Source organism: Macaca mulatta, chromosome 4, assembly GCF_049350105.2.
Source record: "Macaca mulatta isolate MMU2019108-1 chromosome 4, T2T-MMU8v2.0, whole genome shotgun sequence".
NCBI lineage: Eukaryota > Metazoa > Chordata > Mammalia > Primates > Cercopithecidae > Macaca > Macaca mulatta.
The window spans coordinates 154,388,785-154,405,469 of NC_133409.1; the positions used below are offsets into that span (position 1 = coordinate 154,388,785).

Consider the following 16,685-nt stretch of genomic DNA (forward strand, 5'->3'; position numbering starts at 1 on the left):
TCTGTCTACCAGGATGGAGTGGAGCGGCGTGATCTCGGCTCACTGCAACCTCTGCCTCCCGGATTCCAACGATTCTCCTGCCTCAGCCTCCCCAGTAGCTGGGATTACAGGCGCGCGCCACCACGCCCGCCTAATTTTTGTATTTTTAGTAGAGACTATTTCACCATGTTGATCCGGCTGGCCTCCAACTCCTGACCGCAGGTGATCTGCCCGCCTAGGACTCCCAAAGTGCTGGGATTACAGGCGTAGTAAGCCACCGCGCCCCGTCAGAAACTATTTTTAAATTCACCTAGTTTTTCAGACTTGCAGGGCTGACTCACAATAACTAAATGCCAGAAACATGTCAAGCCAGAATATGAACATATTATAACTTTCTTGATAATTGATCAGTATATTCCCTCCTATGTAAAATAAACTCTGTACTGGAAAGCAAGTAACAACAGAAGATTACTCTGGCACCTGTAAACAGAGTAACAGGAATAATAAAATATTAAATACTTCGTATTCTAAGGTTATCCTTAAATGCTAGTTTTCTTCCGAAAATCTGGGGCTATCTCACTGTAGAGGTCCCATGTATTCACCTCACTACTTTTATTTTGCATCAGAGTTACTTACCTATCTGTGGGTTGAAATTTAGGGCTCTAACGGGTTTTGTGAAATTTTGCAGTATATGTAATCTGTCCAAAAAGGAAATGATACTTTCCTTTTAGGCTTTTTCAAACGTGAAGTGAGAATCAGGTGCTAAAAACCGCAACTTACGCCCGAACAGGGACTTGAACCCTGGACCCTCAGATTAAAAGTCTGATGCTCTACCGACTGAGCTATCCGGGCTTCTCGAAGAGGTGCTTCTTCATGAGTATTCCAGTGAGTAAGAAGGTGCACAAACTCGGTATCTTCCAATCTAAACCCTGTCCACGACCCTTTTCTTTATTCCCATCTATACTTTTGTCCTCTTTGAATATGGCTCACAGTTATTTTTGTCCCCAGCTCATGGAAAAAATTAACTCCCATCCTGTGTAACGTAATCCAAACAGTTACTTGTAAAAGTAATGTATAACTACAGACGTAATCGCCGGGTTTGTCTGGTCTTTAGTCTTCAAAGGTTATGCTCCAGTCTTGCCTGCGACCTTAAGAATACCTGTCACACGGGCGCCGTGGCTCACGCCTGTAATCCCAACTCTTTGGGAGGCCGGGGCGTGCGATCACAAGGTCAGGAGATCGAGACAATCCTGGCCAACATGGTGAAACCTCGTCTCTACTAAAACACAAAAAATTAGCCGGGCGTGGTGGCGCACGCCTGTAGTCCCAGCTACTCGGGAGGCTGAGGCAAGGGAATCGCTTCAACCCGGGAGGCGAAGGTTGCAAGGAACCGAAATCACGCCACTTGCACTTCAACCTGGTGACATAGTGAGACTCCGGAAAAAAAAAAAAAACTACCTGGCACAAAGAGCGCACAAAAATAGGTTTTGAGAACTTATTTCGAGCAAGGCGCTCAGCTGTTGCCCTGGGTTTACTGCAGTGCAGAGGTACTACCTCAGCCCTTGGGGGGTTCATACTTTAAAAGGGAAAGGCAGCAATTAAAGGACAAATTACACTCTGTTTAAACAGCCATTGTGATAAATGCTCTCAATAAAAGTTTAGGTTACAAAATGTTGAGAAAAACAAGCATAATCTCATGACTTAACTTTGCAAATTCATTGAGATAATATAAGCAAACTCCTGCTGACATTTCTGCGAAAATTAAGTGTTATCACAATTATTAATCTTATTATTGTAAAATAGATCATTTAGAACAATGTATTTAACCACTTTGGTTGTGCCACTTTAGACAAGTTTCTTAATCTCTCAACCACTTCACTTCCTTAAATCTCACAACAGAAATCCCTTCCTCAAAGGCTAGGTTTAGCACAATGGTTGTCATGTGGTACATTTCTGATCAGGCATGCATTTATGCTACTATTGCAAAACAGATTCAAGGTTATCTACACAACTATACTATAAGATAAAGTGAAAAATGTTAATAGATTTAAATCAAGATAAAGAGAACACAGAGGAAGAAAAGTAAGGTGAGACAAAATAATGCACACTGCAAATCACACTCCGCCCCCTGTCTTCAAGAGCATGGATTATAAAGGGAGATGACCCCTTCCAGGAGCTTAGAGAAGACTTCTCCCAGGAAGTGATGTTTCAACTGAAAACTAAAGGCCTAGTTGGACGAAAATGTGACTCCAGCATTCCAAGAAGATCAAAGAGCAGAGCAATTTCAGACACCTGAGAGAAGTCCTGAGCAGCTTGTGTGCAGAGAGCTCAAGAGAGTGTTGATGAGGGTGGGGGCTGAGGTGGACAGGAAGGCAGGGACAGACCAGTGACTCACAGGCTCAGAGGTTATGGCTAGTAGTACAGAGAGCTGACGGCACCCTAGCAGCAATGTGAAGCCACTGGGAATTCTAAGCAGGAAGGAACGACATGATGAGATTACTTTTAAGAGTACACTGGCTTTATGTAAACAATGAGTCAGAGTGAAGGAAGAGATGATGCAAAAACATAAATTAGGCCATTGTGCAGAAGAAGGCCATCCAGACATGGCTTAGTGATTATGTGGCAGTGGGGAGGAATGGTGCAGAGAAACTGGGGAACAGCTAGAAGAAAGAAAATTTGGGCCCAGACTGCCCCTGGGAACCTGGAGGGCAGGAGGTGTCAAGATGTCTCAGCTGCTTATTTACCAAAAGAAGCTCTTTACAGGGAAAGGCAATAATAAAGCAAAACAGGGCAAGGCCAGTGGCTCCCACCTGTAATCCCAACATTTTGGGAGGCAGAGGTGGGCGAATCACTTGCAGTCAGGAGTTCCAGACCAGCCTGGCCAACATGATGAAACTCCGTCCGTCTCTACTAAAAATACAAAAATTAGCCAAGTGTGGTGGTACATGACTGTAGTCCCAGCTACTTCAGGAGGCTGAGGCAAGAGAATCACTTGAACCTGGGAGGCAGAGGCTGCAGTGAGCCGACATCACACCACTGCACTCCAGCCTGGGTGACAGAGCAAGACTTCATCTCAAAAAAAAAAAAAAAAAAAAAAAAAAAAGAGAGAGAGAGAGACCGGGCGCGGTGGCTCACGCCTGTAATCCCAGCACTTTGGGAGGCCGAGACGGGCGGATCACGAGGTCAGGAGATCGAGACCATCCTGGCTAACACGGTGAAACCCCGTCTCTACTAAAAAGTACAAAAAACTAGCCGGGCGAGGTGGCGGGCGCCTGTAGTCCCAGCTACTCGGGAGGCTGAGGCAGGAGAATGGCGTGAACCCGGGAGGCGGAGCTTGCAGTGAGCCGAGATCCGGCCACTGCACTCCAGCCAGGGCGACAGAGCGAGACTCCGTCTCAAAAAAAAAAAAAAAATGTTGGGGTCCGCGTGTTTCCTAAACAAAGGAATGAACACACAAGACAAGACAAACATGGCGGCCGCCTCGAATGGCCCGCTCTGCTTTATTTTATACAGTCATTTGTGGAATGTTGCCAAGTCACAAGACACATTGTTGTTTTTCTGACCTTTCCCTGACTTTCTGGATTTTCAACATGTTTACACATAAACAAGCCCCCAACGCCCTGCTTCGTTTGCAAGAGCAGGACTTATTGGGGACACCCTGCTTCGTTTGCAAGAGCAGGACTTATTGGGAACACCCTGTTTGTGAGCACGTAGTCCTCTACAAAAAAAGAAAAAATAGAAATAAACCGGAATAGGAAACGGCACCTTGTAGCTTTTGAGAGTTCTCTGGGAAGCATAGAGCATTTATTCTGCTCTTGATGAGCCTTGTGAAAACCTGAGGCAACTGCTGCTAGTTTTAACCAGTAAGCAAGGCCTGGATGACCAAATAATAACGAGGAGAATTTTGGGAGGAAGTGATCTCTCCAGAGACAGTCAACATGGGATAAATGAATACAGGCTGAGTAAGTCCTTGACGGGGGCTTCCAAAATGTTGCCACACTGATGGCATTCAAATCTCCTGGAGTCACTGTTAAAAACCCAGATTCAGGCCGGTTGCGGTGGCTCACACCTGTAATCCCAGCACTTTGAGAGGCCCAGGTGCGCGGATCATCTGAGGTCTGGAGATCGAGACCAGCTTGACCAACATGGAGAAACCCCATCTCTACTAAAAATACAAAATTAGCTGGGCTTGGTGGCGCATGCCTGTAATCCCAGCTACTCGGGAGGCTGAGGCAGGAAAATCACTTGAACCACGAGGTGGAGGTTGCAGTGAGCCAAGATGGTGCCATTGCACTCCAGCCTGGGCAACAAGAGCGAACTCCATCTGAAAAAAAAAAAAAAAAAAAAAAAAAGGAGTTTCACAGATTCTATCTCAGACTCACTGAATCAGAATATTCTCAAGGTCTGGCTGACCTCCACAACTTAATTCACTGTTATCTTTTCTCTGCCCTATGCAGTGTATTCCCTCTCTGAACATGATCGTGACCTCTTAGACCCTACATGATCTATGTGCATCATGTAGGGTCTATGTGTATCTAACCCCCTCATCTCCTATCAAGTTCTCCCTTGTTTACTGATCTTCAGCTGCACTATTCTCCTCCATCGTTCCTTGAACATGCCAATGGCATTCCCGCCAAGCCTTTTGTAATTACTGTTCCCTCGGCCTGAAATTCTCTTTTCCCTGATAGCCTCACAGCTCACTCACTCACTCACTTCCTTCAAGTCTCTGTTCAGATGCCTCCTTATCAGGAAGGCCTCCTTGGTCACCCTTTATTATAAAGCAGTCTCCTCCCCTTTGTTCTCCATTCTCTTGCTCTTTTTCTTCATGGCATGTATCACTACCTCACATTTTATATATCTGGTTGAGTTTATTCTTTATCATTCCCCACTAAAATGTAAACTCCATGAGAGCAGAAGCTTTTTCCGTTGTGTGGAGTGCTATCCCTGCACCCACTATGTATGGTTCAGGTCTAGTTAAGAAATAAGGCCTGGCGCGGTGGCTCACGTCTGTAATCTCAGCACTTTGGAAGGCGGAAGAGGGCAGATCACTCGAGGTCAGGAGTTCAAGACCAGCCTGGCCAACATGGTGAAACCTCTTCTCTGGTAAAAATACAAAAATTAGCTGGACGTGGTCACGGCGGGCGCCTGTAATTCCAGCTATTTGGGACGCTGAGGCAGGAGAATCGCTTGAACCTGGGAGGCAGAGGTTGCAGTGAGCCGAGCTCATGCCACTGCACTCTAGCCTGGGCAACCGAGCAAGACTCTGTCTCAAAAAAAAAAGAAAAAAGAATAAGACTAGGTATTTCAACTAGGCACAACATAGTAACTCAGAGGTAATAACTACTGGGAAGTAGCTACCACCTTGTGGGGCTGGAAGAACGAAAAGGAAGAGGTTGAGACCACTGAGGAAAGGCACCCTGGAGTGCTAAAGAGAATGCGCTGCAGCTGGACTAGTACTTATTTATGTAAGGGGCAGTGAGACATTCGGAATGCATGAAGAGAACAAATAGAGATGGGACTCGACTGCCATTGTTGGACTCAACTTCCTTTCCTGACAGGAAGAACAAAATTTAGAAAGTAGCCCTTGCTTCTCTCCTCTTGCTTTCTAGTCTCTTTCTGGTTCCTCTTACTGACAGAACACAAGAGGAAGCCAGTGGGCAAAGGAGTTTGGGAAATGTCATTTGCAGGTGCCCAGCCCCAATGTCACAAAACAAAGTATATGAGGGTGATTTTAAAGCTGAGAGGGAATGGATTAATATGAACATAGCTTTGAACAAAGGAGCACTCAAGAGCAGCACATTGTCAGTCTTGTTCATTACTATTTGAGTTAGGGGCTCATCTTGGCTGTAAATATCAGCCTGTCTTCTTCACTTCTTGTTTCCCTTTTTACCCCTTCCTGCATCTGGTAGTTTGGATGACTTCGATCCAGTCAACAGGACTGGAAGCAAGAGAAAAGGTCCAATGCAATGAGACTGAGGGGGTAGTTTTTTGTTAGCTTTTTGTTTCCTTTCTTTTTTCATATGGAATGTTATTGGTGGCAACCTGGTCATAAGCCATTCCAGAAGAATGGTAAAAGATAACCAAGTCAGTAATTGATAATTAGATTCTATACCTTCCACACCCCTAGTACAACCCTCCACCCACTCTTTCTTCTCTTAGCACTCTAAAACTGGTAAGTTTCTTGACTCTGGTGTTTTTAAAACAAAGACAAATGCCAAGCATATCTGAAAAACATTTGAAAATGCTACCACCTCTATCTCCAATGGGTATGCAGGGTGGGAGGGGAGATGAGAAGAATTTTGGAGATTTAATTCTTAATGAAAATCACTGTTTTGTAACTGAACATGGTTCTATTAAGCAGCAATTACCCGTTCTGTTCCATCAAAGCAATTTCCTTAGATTTTTTCTTTTTTCCTTACCAGACATATTGTACTCTTTTCTACAGAGAAAGCGGAGTAAGAACAAGGATTTGCCAACTTCCTTCGTTGTCTTACTCATTTTGGGTCAAGAGGAAGAAAAATGGCAAAACGGATGCGTTGCCCCCTCTGAGGTTCGAACTCAGGACCTTCAGATTATGAGACTGACGCGCTGCCTACTGCGCTAAGGAGGCAACTGTCTTCCGTGTGTAAGCAAGGGCTTTACCAACGTGATTATGAAGACTATTAATAAGGTTTTAAGTTATCCGAATTACAGTGTTTCAAAATAAGGTGGAAATATGATTTAATTCACTTCTAAAACACTTTGGATGACAAAACTACGTAGTACAAGGCAGGGGCCAACTCCTAAACCAACCTCGTTCTCCCACAGCCCTTCCTAAAGAGACTTCAAGGGCTGCAAAGGCAGTTGAGTCCAGACTTTGCAAAAGTCCTTCCTGTACGGGGCCTTGGATTTCTCATCTCATTTCTGGGCCAGGAACGAGCAGTCGTTCCCTCTGTGATTAGGGCTTTCGCAGATGTATAGCCTCTGAAACGAAGACAAGACAAATAATAATGAGTGCACTCTTTGCCTCCCTGGTGAAGTTCCGTGGAGACACTCGGTCCCCTGAAATGGACGAAGGGCGAGGGGAGGAGGTCTCAGGATTTTTCCACGCTTTTCTTGGAAGCAATAGGCTCAAACCAAACGGTTGGACTTGCTCATTCCTGAAGTCTAGAGGCTTACTTCCCGGAGTCCAAGCGGATGTGGAGCCCGTGGCGTCCTCTGGCGCTCTCGGTCTCTTCGACCCCTTTTCACTGTGTTGATGACGAATGGGGCAAGATTGCCTTCCTGCACCACCTGCAGCATCCTGTCCGGGATCCACCTGGGAGCTAAAAGGAAGCAAAGTGTCGGGGATCGGGGGTTCTCGGGCTGTGCTGAGAAGCGAGGAATGCTGAAGAAGGGGCCCGAGGGAAGGATTTATAGCGATGTGGGAATGGGAATGAAAGGACTGGAAAGGGGCGACAGTCACTTGGGTGAAAGTGCAAGCGGTGACACGGCCTGCGGGCGGTAGCGTGGCCGAGCGGTCTAAGGCGCTGGATTAAGGCTCCAGTCTCTTCGGGGACGTGGGTTCGAATCCCACCGCTGCCAGAGTGAGTTTCTTTTCTGACCCAGCAGAGGTCCATTTTCAAGTATTGTGTGGGCAGTTCTCACTGCCTCCTAAGTGAGGTAGGTTCCTCTTCTGTTTCCCAAGGGGCCACCGGTAACACCCATATGTACAGTCCCCCAAACAGTGCCCAACTGTTTCTCGATTTAGGAGTTCAGAAATCTCTTACCCTAGTTATTCCCTTCAGTGGCCTTCATGTGTTTTCATTCACTTTGCAAGATTTGTGAACCAACCATGGGCAATTCTACGGAAAAAGTACAACCTTCTTAACTCCAGACTCAAGAATAAATAAGCCACGCACGCTCATCTGCCCTATTTTCCATTGTCTTCTCCAAGGATAAATGTGCTAAGGCTGAAAAAACAAACGAACCAACAAACGAAACAGTCACCAGACACCTACAGCCTTTCCCCCTTCACCTGTCCTCAGAGAGCAGTTTAAGGCCCTTAGTTGAACACAGTTGAAGAGTTAGCTTTTGAGATTCTGATATTATCTTAAACAGTAACCATTTTTTATTTTCTTTTTCCTTTTTACTTTTTCTTTCTTTCTTTTCTTTTCTTTTTTTTTTCTTTTTTTTTTTTTTTAAGAAATAAGGTGCAGGCTCATAGAATAAAAAGAATGACACCTGTTTTAGGGAAGAAGGACTTGATCCGTTATTTACCCGGATCTGGAGCAGTTTAGACCATCTTTTAAGGCTAGGAGACTCGAGGAAATAGAATGGAGAGTTTGTGTGTGCAGGGAGGTGGGTAGATGCTTAGGAGCACTTTACAGTCGTCTAGCCAGAAGTCTTTTAATTTCACTGCTTCCTTCCTCACCTTCCAAAAGATGTATCCAATACATACTAATTGAGCAGATATTTTGTAACAGGCATCTTGCTTGGTTGGAGATACAATGAAAGGATGAATACCAGCAAATGATTCCAGGGTTTCTTAGCAATTCAGTCTTGAGAGACTAGAGAGTCACATTAAGCATAATTGACCTAGGCCGGGCGCGATGGCTCACGCCTGTAATCCCAGCACTTTGGGAGGCTGAGACGGGCGGATCACGAGGTCAGGAGATCGAGACCATCCCGGCTAACATGGTGAAACCCCGTCTCTACTAACAATACAAAAAATTAGCCGGACGTGGTGGCGGACGCCTGTAGTCCCAGCAACTCGGGAGGCTGAGCCAGGAGAATGGCGTGAACCCGGGAGGTGGAGCTTGCAGTGAGCCGATGCGCCACTGCACTCCAGCCTGGACGAAAGAGCGAGACTCCATCTCAAGGAAAAAAAAAAAAAAAGCATAATTGACCAATAATTAATATTAAGATTGACTAAAGTAGTAATTTATACCTGTATGTGGTCTGTTTTATGTTGTTCTTACAGTTACTAGGTAAAGAACCATGTTATCTTAATAAAGTTAAGATTTGAAAAAATAAATGACTACGTCCAGCACTATTACATCCTCGTTTGGTCATCCATACTAAAGGACACCTATTTGTGGGGCCATCTGGACGCTAAGATGTCCACCTGGGAGCCGGGACCTGGAAAGGCGAAAGAAGATAGGAGGAAGATAGGAGGAGGAGGAGGAGTTCCCTTTTGAACTTGTAAAATTTAGCCTAGCGAATGAAGGCAAAAAAGAAGTCTAAAGTCTCCCAAAAGTCTAAGTTGGGCTGTCCCACTGAGTATTCATTCATTCGTTCATTCATTCACTCATTCTTTCATTTATGCATTCATGCAACAAACATTGATTGAGCTTCTACAAAGTAGCAGACCGTGGGCTATCAAAGAGGAGTGAGACTCAGTCCTGCACTTAAGGCATTTTGCAGGAATGCAGGAGACAGATTTTAAAAATTCAAGCCCATGGTTACAATTGAGGGGCAGTGCCAAGATACTCGGAGGTTGTTCTAGAGGCATCTGTAGGTATCGTACGATGAATAAATGAGACTGTAGAAAGTAGATAGTATATTTTTCTTTTCTCTCTTTTCTGCCTTTCAAACCGTGAGACTAAAATTCAATTTATCTTTTCGTGGGCTGGAAACGGAAGAAAAATCTCCAGGAATAACCATATTCCCAGATCAGTATACTGCGCTGCCCCGAAGGATGGAAAGAAACCTGGGAGAAAGGCGCAGTGGAAACAGTATGTGAGCCCTCCCTCTCCCATCCCTGTGTTTGGCACTCCAAAACAAAAAACTGCCGCTGCCAAATTACTTTAAATCAATTAGTAAGTAGAAGAAAAGAGAGATCCCAGGTGGATCGAGTATTCGGCTTCTGCTAAGGAGGGTTCCATGGTGTAATGGTTAGCACTCTGGACTCTGAATCCAGCGATCCGAGTTCAAATCTCGGTGGAACCTTTCATATTTCTCTATTTTTGCCCTGCTTCCGGTAACTTGAGCGTGAACCTTGCTGCTTTCAATTTCAGTTTCATCACTTAGATTTTTGATGGTGTCTGGCCATGAGGAAAAACATGTAATCTGCAGTCCCAATAACCTATGAGCTCAGGGCCAGTAGTAATAGTGGAGTCTGCATACATGTCTTTCTACTCCCACCTAGTCTGGTTTCCTCCCAGGACGCCTCTGGGTGAGTGCTCATGTAGTAAATGAATGCGCCTTTTAACGAACTGACCAAAGCAGAGCAAAACGTGATTCACTATTAAACAGCGAACAAGACCGAAAAGGAAGGGGATAGACCTCATTGAAAGTGTATAATTTTAGTTAGGATAGAAAAAGTAGAGAGAATGAAAACACAGAAATGGCTGAGAAAGCAGAGTGGAAGGAGAACAAAATTCATGTGTCAGAAGTGGGATTCGAACCCACGCCTCCATTGGAGACCAGAATCCTCAACACGGGGAAGCCAAGCTTGAGTCTGGCGCCTTAGACCACTCGGCCATCCTGACACCTGGGACACTTACGCTCGCAAATCAATATAATCTTCAATTGTAATGAATGTGCAACCAGTGTAAGTCATTACTACGTTCGCGGTTTAATGAAAGAAATGGAAAAGGAAATTCCTAAATTCCTACAAGTTAACAAAACGTTCTATCTAAATGGAATCAGGAACCGTAACTCAACTCGCGAGGCTCTCCTCTCATTTCAGGCTAGAATTCAGCGTTTCTCGCCCCTCGCCCCCTTCTACACTTCCCTGCACGTCCCGGGTACGGGGCGCGAGCATCCTAACAACCCAGCCGCGACTCTCCCCTGAACGAGAAAGAACACATAGCATGACAAGAAAAAACTCACATCCAGCACAAGAAACAACATATAGCACGGGGGCTGTTCCGGAGATGCTGCTTAGCAAGCCAAAGAGCTCAGCAGGGAAGAAATGAGCAAGCCAATGCAGACCGGAAGTGAAGCAGGAGAGTTAGTGGAGACTGGGGGATGAATGGGGTCTTGAACATGAAGAATGACTGCCGATGTGAGTAACGAGAGTTAACTTGGTCAGGAGTTGAAAGAGGGTGAAGTGCAGGGGTGCAAAACCAGATTAGCATGAAGGAAATGTCAGCACAGAGCCGAAATCCCCAGATCTCTTCCCTCACCACATTCCCAGAACTAGTCAAACAGGCTCATCTCCCCTCCCACTACCTCTCCCAGGAGGTTGAAGGAGTATGTCAAGGGAAACTGAGATAAAGTTTTCCAGACATAAAGAAAGACAGATGAGATATCCAAGTCAGTTTACGAGGAAAAAATAAAAATTAAACCAACGACAAACACTGGTATTTCAGGGTCTCCCAAAGAAATGGCTGGGTCTCCATAGAATCCCCAAAGACTCTCCAGTCTACAGGCTTGGCCCAGGTCCACAGAGCTTCCAGAATCAGGTGTTTTGTGCCTTACTTAAAATATGTACGACAACCAAGGATAATCAGATGGTTGTGAAAACATTTCTACAATAAGACAAGGATGAATACCAACAGAAGGGGGCAGGAAGAACCTAAGAGGAAACAAATACAGTGGAGGAACCTGGATTTTTGTTTGTTTGTTTTTGTTTCTGTTTTTGAGACAGACTCTCGCTCTGTTGCCCAGCCTGGAGTGCAGTGCAGCGATCTCAGCTCACTGCAAGCTCCGCCTCCAGGGTTCACGCCATTCTCCTGCCTCAGCCTCCGGAGTAGCTGGGACTACAGGCGTCCGCCACCACACCCAGCTAATTTTTTGGTATTTTTAGTAGAGACGGGGTTTCACCATGTTAGTCAGGATGGTCTCGATCTTCTGACCTCGTGATCCACCCGCCTCGGCCTCCCAAAGTGCTGGGATAACAGGCGTGAGCCACCGCGCCGGCCGGAACCTGGATTTTTAAAAAATTACAATTAATCCTTGGGAAAGTAAGAGAAGATACGCTGCACTCATGAAACAAAAAGGAGGGGGGAGCTCTTAATATTATTAATAATATTATAATGGCCAGAGTTTTAAAATTTTCTTTTTTTTTTTTTTTTTTATTCTTGAGACGGAGTTTGGCTCTTATTGCCCAGACTGGAGTGCAGTGGCGCAATCTCGGCTCACAGCAACCTCCGCCTCCCAGGTTCAACCGGTTCTCCTGCCTCCGGAGTACCTGGGATTACAGGCATGCGCCACCACGCCCGGCTAGTTTTATGTTTTTAGTTAAGACGGGGTTTCTCCATTTTGGTCAGACTGGTCTCGAACTCCCGACCTCAGGTGATCCGCCCGCCTCAGCCTCCCAAAGTGCTAGAATTACAGTCGTGAGCCACTGCGCCCGGCCTAAAATTTTTAAATAAGGTTGTAGAAATCTGGAAAGTTTGGGGTGAATGATGGAAAATGGCAGAGAATTGATAAGAAAACAGAAGGGTGTGTAATAGAAGATATGCCAACAAGTTAACAGGGATTCTGGGAAAAGAGAAGGAGAAAGTGGAATAAAGGAGATAAAGATGTAATATAGGCCGGGCGCGGTGGCTCAAGCCTGTAATCCCAGCACTTTGGGAGGCCGAGATGGGCGGATCACGAGGTCAGGAGATCGAGACCATCCTGGCTAACACGGTGAAACCCCGTCTCTACTAAAAAATACAAGAAACTAGCCGGGCGCGGTGGCGGGTGCCTGTAGTCCCAGCTACTCGGGAGGCTGAGGCAGGAGAATGGCGTGAACCCGGGAGGCGGAGCTTGCAGTGAGCTGAGATCCGGCCACTGCACTCCAGCCTGGGCGGCAGAGCGAGACTCCGTCTCAAAAAAAAAAAAAAAAAAAAAAAAAAAAAAGATGTAATATAAGATTATTTTTCAGAACGAAAGACCTTAAATCTCCAGATTTAAAAGGCCCACCAACTACCCTGCACAGCATGTGGCAAACCCCCACAAGAAAGCTTGTCATCGCGAAATGTCAGAGGAATAAAGTGAAGATCCTAAATGTTTCCAGAAAGAAAACAAACCAAAAAGATTGCATAGAAAGGATTATGAATTAGAATGACATCTTTTTTCCTCCACAGCAACACCAACACCAAAAGCTGAAAGACAATGAGGCAATGCGTTCTAAATCATTTCAATAAAGGAAAATAGTGTCCACAACTAGATTTCTGAACCCAGCCAAATTACCAATCAAATGTGAATGGACATTTTCAGGACATTATCTCCCATGTATCCTTTCTCAGAAAGCTTCTGGAGAATTGTCCACTAAACAGGGAACTAAACTAAGACAACGGAAATATGAAATCCAGTGACTAGGGATCTAACACAGGAGAAAGGTAAAGGAAAAAATTCCAGGGCACTTGCTGAGCTACCAGCCTAGAAGGCAATCAGTCTATGGTGGAATAGAAGAAAGAGGGCTAAACGACGGTTGTTTCCAAGGGGGGAAAATGGAACTGAGATATTGCCTCATGCATTTGACCAGAAAATAGTCTCTGAAAGCTGGTATTGAATTAGGAATAAATATTTAGAAAAGTAAGCAAAGAACAGGAGGCAATTATTAATCCCAGGAAGAACAAAAGGTTGTCAAAGAAGGTAATTATGGTATACCATGTAGCTCAGCTGTGAAAAATATTACAAAGTCATAATGATGAAAACTATAAATATTAATTCAACCAAAAATTATACATATGAGGCCAGGTGCGGTGGCTCACGCCCCAAATCCCAGCACTTTGGAAGGCCAAGGCGGGCGGATTGCCTGAGGTCAGGAGTTCGAGACCAGCCTGGCCAAAATAGTGAAACCCCATCTCTACTAAAAATACAAAAAATAGATGGGCGTGGTGGCAGGCCCCTGTATTCCCAGCTACTTATCCCTTGAACCTGTGAGGCAGAGGTTGCAGTGAGCTGAGATGGTGCCATTGCACTCCACCCTGGGCAACAGAATGAAACTCTGTCTCATAATAATAATAATGATAATAAATATGAATGTATATTACCATATTCAAAAATTTATTCAATAAATATACGTTGAATTAACAAATGTATAAGTAAATAAATATATCCACAAGAAGAGATTCATGAAGAGCATATGCATAAATATAAAGGATTCTTATGGATGTATTCTAATAATAAAATACATTATTGATTAATACATTTTCTTGAGTATATTATTTTTATGTCCATCAGTCTCACCTCTCTCTGCTGGGCTCAGGAAAAATTAATCTTCCCTACAAAGCTATCACTGAGACAAAGTAAAAACAGGTCAATGATAATGCCACAGAAATCTTTTAAAGCTGTTAAAATCACTTCAACATATGAGTTGTTATAAATTTTATAATTAGTTAAAAAGAACAAGTAGGCCAGGCACGGTGGCTCACACCTGTAATCCCAGCACTTTGGGAGGCTGAGGCAGGCGTATCACTTGAGATCAGGAGTTTGAGAACACCCTGGCCAACACGGTGAAACCCCATCTGTACTAAAAATACAAAAAAATAGCCAGGCACGGTGGTGCACACCTGTAGTCCCAGCTACTCGGGAGGCTGAGGCAGGGAAATTGCTTGAACCCAGGAGGCAGGAGGTTGCAGTAAGCCAAGATCATGCCATTTGCACTCCAGCCTGGGCGACAGAGGGACACTCTGTCCAAAAAAAAAAAACAAGTAAATCTGGTGAATTGGTTTTCCATTAGTGCACCTATTTTCTCCTTTTTGGACGTAGTGGTTAAAATGAGGTGAACAAACATAAATGCACTTACAAATTTATGATATAACTTTTCAATAAAAGGTGCTGGACCAATTGGGGAAAAAAATTAAATCTGGACCTTTGCCTCACACCAAAATCAAAAATGAATTAATAATGGACCATACACCTAAGTATGACAGGGAAAGTACAGCTTCTAGAAAGAGAATATGTTAATGAACGTAAGGTACACAAAGATTTCAAAATCAGGAAGGAGTAGCCAAAATGAAAAAAAAAGGTTAGCCAGGCACCCACCTGTAGTTCCAGCTACTCAGGAGGCTTGAGGTGGGAGGATCACTTGGGCCCAGGAAATTGAGGTCATAGTGCACAATGATAGCACCTGTGAACAGCCACTGCACTCTGGCCTGGGCAACACAGCGAGACCCCATATCTATTAAATAAATAAATAAATAAATGTAAAAATTTTAAAAATAAATCAATAAAGTCAATGAATAAAATTCATCAAAACTAGAAACTTCTATTCACCAAAAACAGCATTAAGAAAATAAAAAATGGAGGCTGGGTGCAGTGGCTCACGCCTGTAATCCCAGCATTTTGGGAGGCCAAGGCAGGCGGATCACAAGGTCAAGAGATCGAGACCATCGTGGCCAACATAGTGAAACCCTGTCTCTACTAAAAATACAAAAATTAGCTGAGTGTGGTGGTGCACACCTGTAGTCCCAGCTACTCAGGAGGCTGAGGCAGGAGAATCACTTGAACCAGGAGGCAGAGGTAGCAGTGAGCTGAGATTGTGCCACTGTACTCTAGCCTGGCAACAGAGCGAGACTCTGTCTCAAAAAAAAAAAAAAAAAGAAAAGAAAAAAGAAAAAAAAATGAAAAATGGAAGCCACAAATTGCAGGAAACATTTGCAAAATACATACCCGAGAAAGGACTCATCCTAAAGATGCAAAGCACTATTGTAAATCAACAAGAAAAAGACAAATAGTTTTTTTTTAATGACGAAAGACTTGATCAGGAACTTCACTAGACTCATTCAAATAGTCAGTGAACATATGAGGCCAGGGATGATGGCTCATGCTGTAATGCCACCAGCACTTCAGGAGGTGGGAGGATTACTTGAGCACAGGAGTTACAGACCAGCCTGGGCAACATAGTGAGATTACCCCCACCCCACCATCTCTAGAAAAAAAAAAAAATTAGCCAGGCATGGTGGTGTGTGCCTGTAGTCCGAGCTATTCAGGAGGCTGAGGTGGGAGGATCATGTGAGCCTGGGAAGTTGAGGCTGCACTGGGTAATGATTGCATAACTGCACTCCAGCAAAAGAAAATTTGAAAATGTGCTCAGTATCATTGATTACCAGGGAAATATAAAATTTAAATTAAAACTACAATGAGATACCACTACAAATCCACCTGAACAGTTAAAATATTTTAAAACACATATGCTGTACCAAGTGTTGGTGTAATATGTGCAGCAACTAGAATTCTCATGCATTGCTGCTAGAAGTGTTAATTAGCACATTCATTATGGAACGTTCTTTGGCATTATCTAAAAAACTAAACGTATGCCTACTAGCAATTCCAATCCTAGAAATGAGGGCATTTGTCCATGAACAGACATATACCACCAGAACGTTCAGGGCAGCTTTATTAACAACAGACAACAACTTAAAACAACCCAGTACGTGCTTATGATACGAATCTATTTATATGAAGTTCAAGAACAGGCAGAATTAATCAATCCTTCTAGAAATTTGGAATAGTGATTTTTTTCTAAGTAACCTCTGGGAGTGGATACTGAAGGAAAGAGGCACGAGAGAGCCTTCCTGGATGCTGAAAATATTCTTCCTCTTGATCTGGATGGTGGCTACACACATGTAACAATTCATTAGCTTATACACTGAAGGCTTGTGCACTTTATGTATATTTTACTTCAATAAATTAACAATATGAGACAGTTTATAATTTAATGTCAATTAAATGCTCTACAGCATAAACTCTAAAAATGTTTGATATAGTTTGGATATTTGTCCCCACTCAAATTGGATATCTGTCTCATATTGAGATGTAATCCCCAATATTGGAGGTGGGGTCTGGTGGGGCCTCCTTCCTCC

The 16,685-nt window shown here is 44.1% G+C and overlaps 1 long non-coding RNA gene and 5 other non-coding genes across 6 annotated transcripts; 2 read left to right on the forward strand and 4 right to left on the reverse strand.

Moving 5' to 3' along the window:
* Positions 1-758: 758 nt before the first annotated feature.
* Positions 759-831, reverse strand: TRNAK-UUU (transfer RNA lysine (anticodon UUU)). Its single transcript has one exon. It is a non-coding gene; the product is annotated as a tRNA-Lys (tRNA).
* Positions 832-6,516: 5,685 nt separating this feature from the next.
* On the reverse strand, positions 6,517-6,589 carry TRNAM-CAU (transfer RNA methionine (anticodon CAU)). Its single transcript has one exon. It is a non-coding gene; the product is annotated as a tRNA-Met (tRNA).
* A 37-nt stretch (positions 6,590-6,626) lies between these two features.
* Positions 6,627-7,439, reverse strand: LOC106997829 (uncharacterized). The gene is made up of 2 exons (XR_013416745.1): positions 7,138-7,439; positions 6,627-6,942 (listed from the first exon to the last, which is right to left on the reverse strand). It is a non-coding gene; the product is annotated as an uncharacterized LOC106997829 (long non-coding RNA).
* A 21-nt stretch (positions 7,440-7,460) lies between these two features.
* On the forward strand, positions 7,461-7,542 carry TRNAL-AAG (transfer RNA leucine (anticodon AAG)). Its single transcript has one exon. It is a non-coding gene; the product is annotated as a tRNA-Leu (tRNA).
* A 2,274-nt stretch (positions 7,543-9,816) lies between these two features.
* TRNAQ-CUG (transfer RNA glutamine (anticodon CUG)) lies at positions 9,817-9,888 on the forward strand. Its single transcript has one exon. It is a non-coding gene; the product is annotated as a tRNA-Gln (tRNA).
* Positions 9,889-10,325: 437 nt separating this feature from the next.
* On the reverse strand, positions 10,326-10,430 carry TRNAL-CAA (transfer RNA leucine (anticodon CAA)). Its single transcript has 2 exons — positions 10,393-10,430; positions 10,326-10,370 (listed from the first exon to the last, which is right to left on the reverse strand). It is a non-coding gene; the product is annotated as a tRNA-Leu (tRNA).
* Between the last annotated feature and the right edge of the window lie 6,255 nt (positions 10,431-16,685).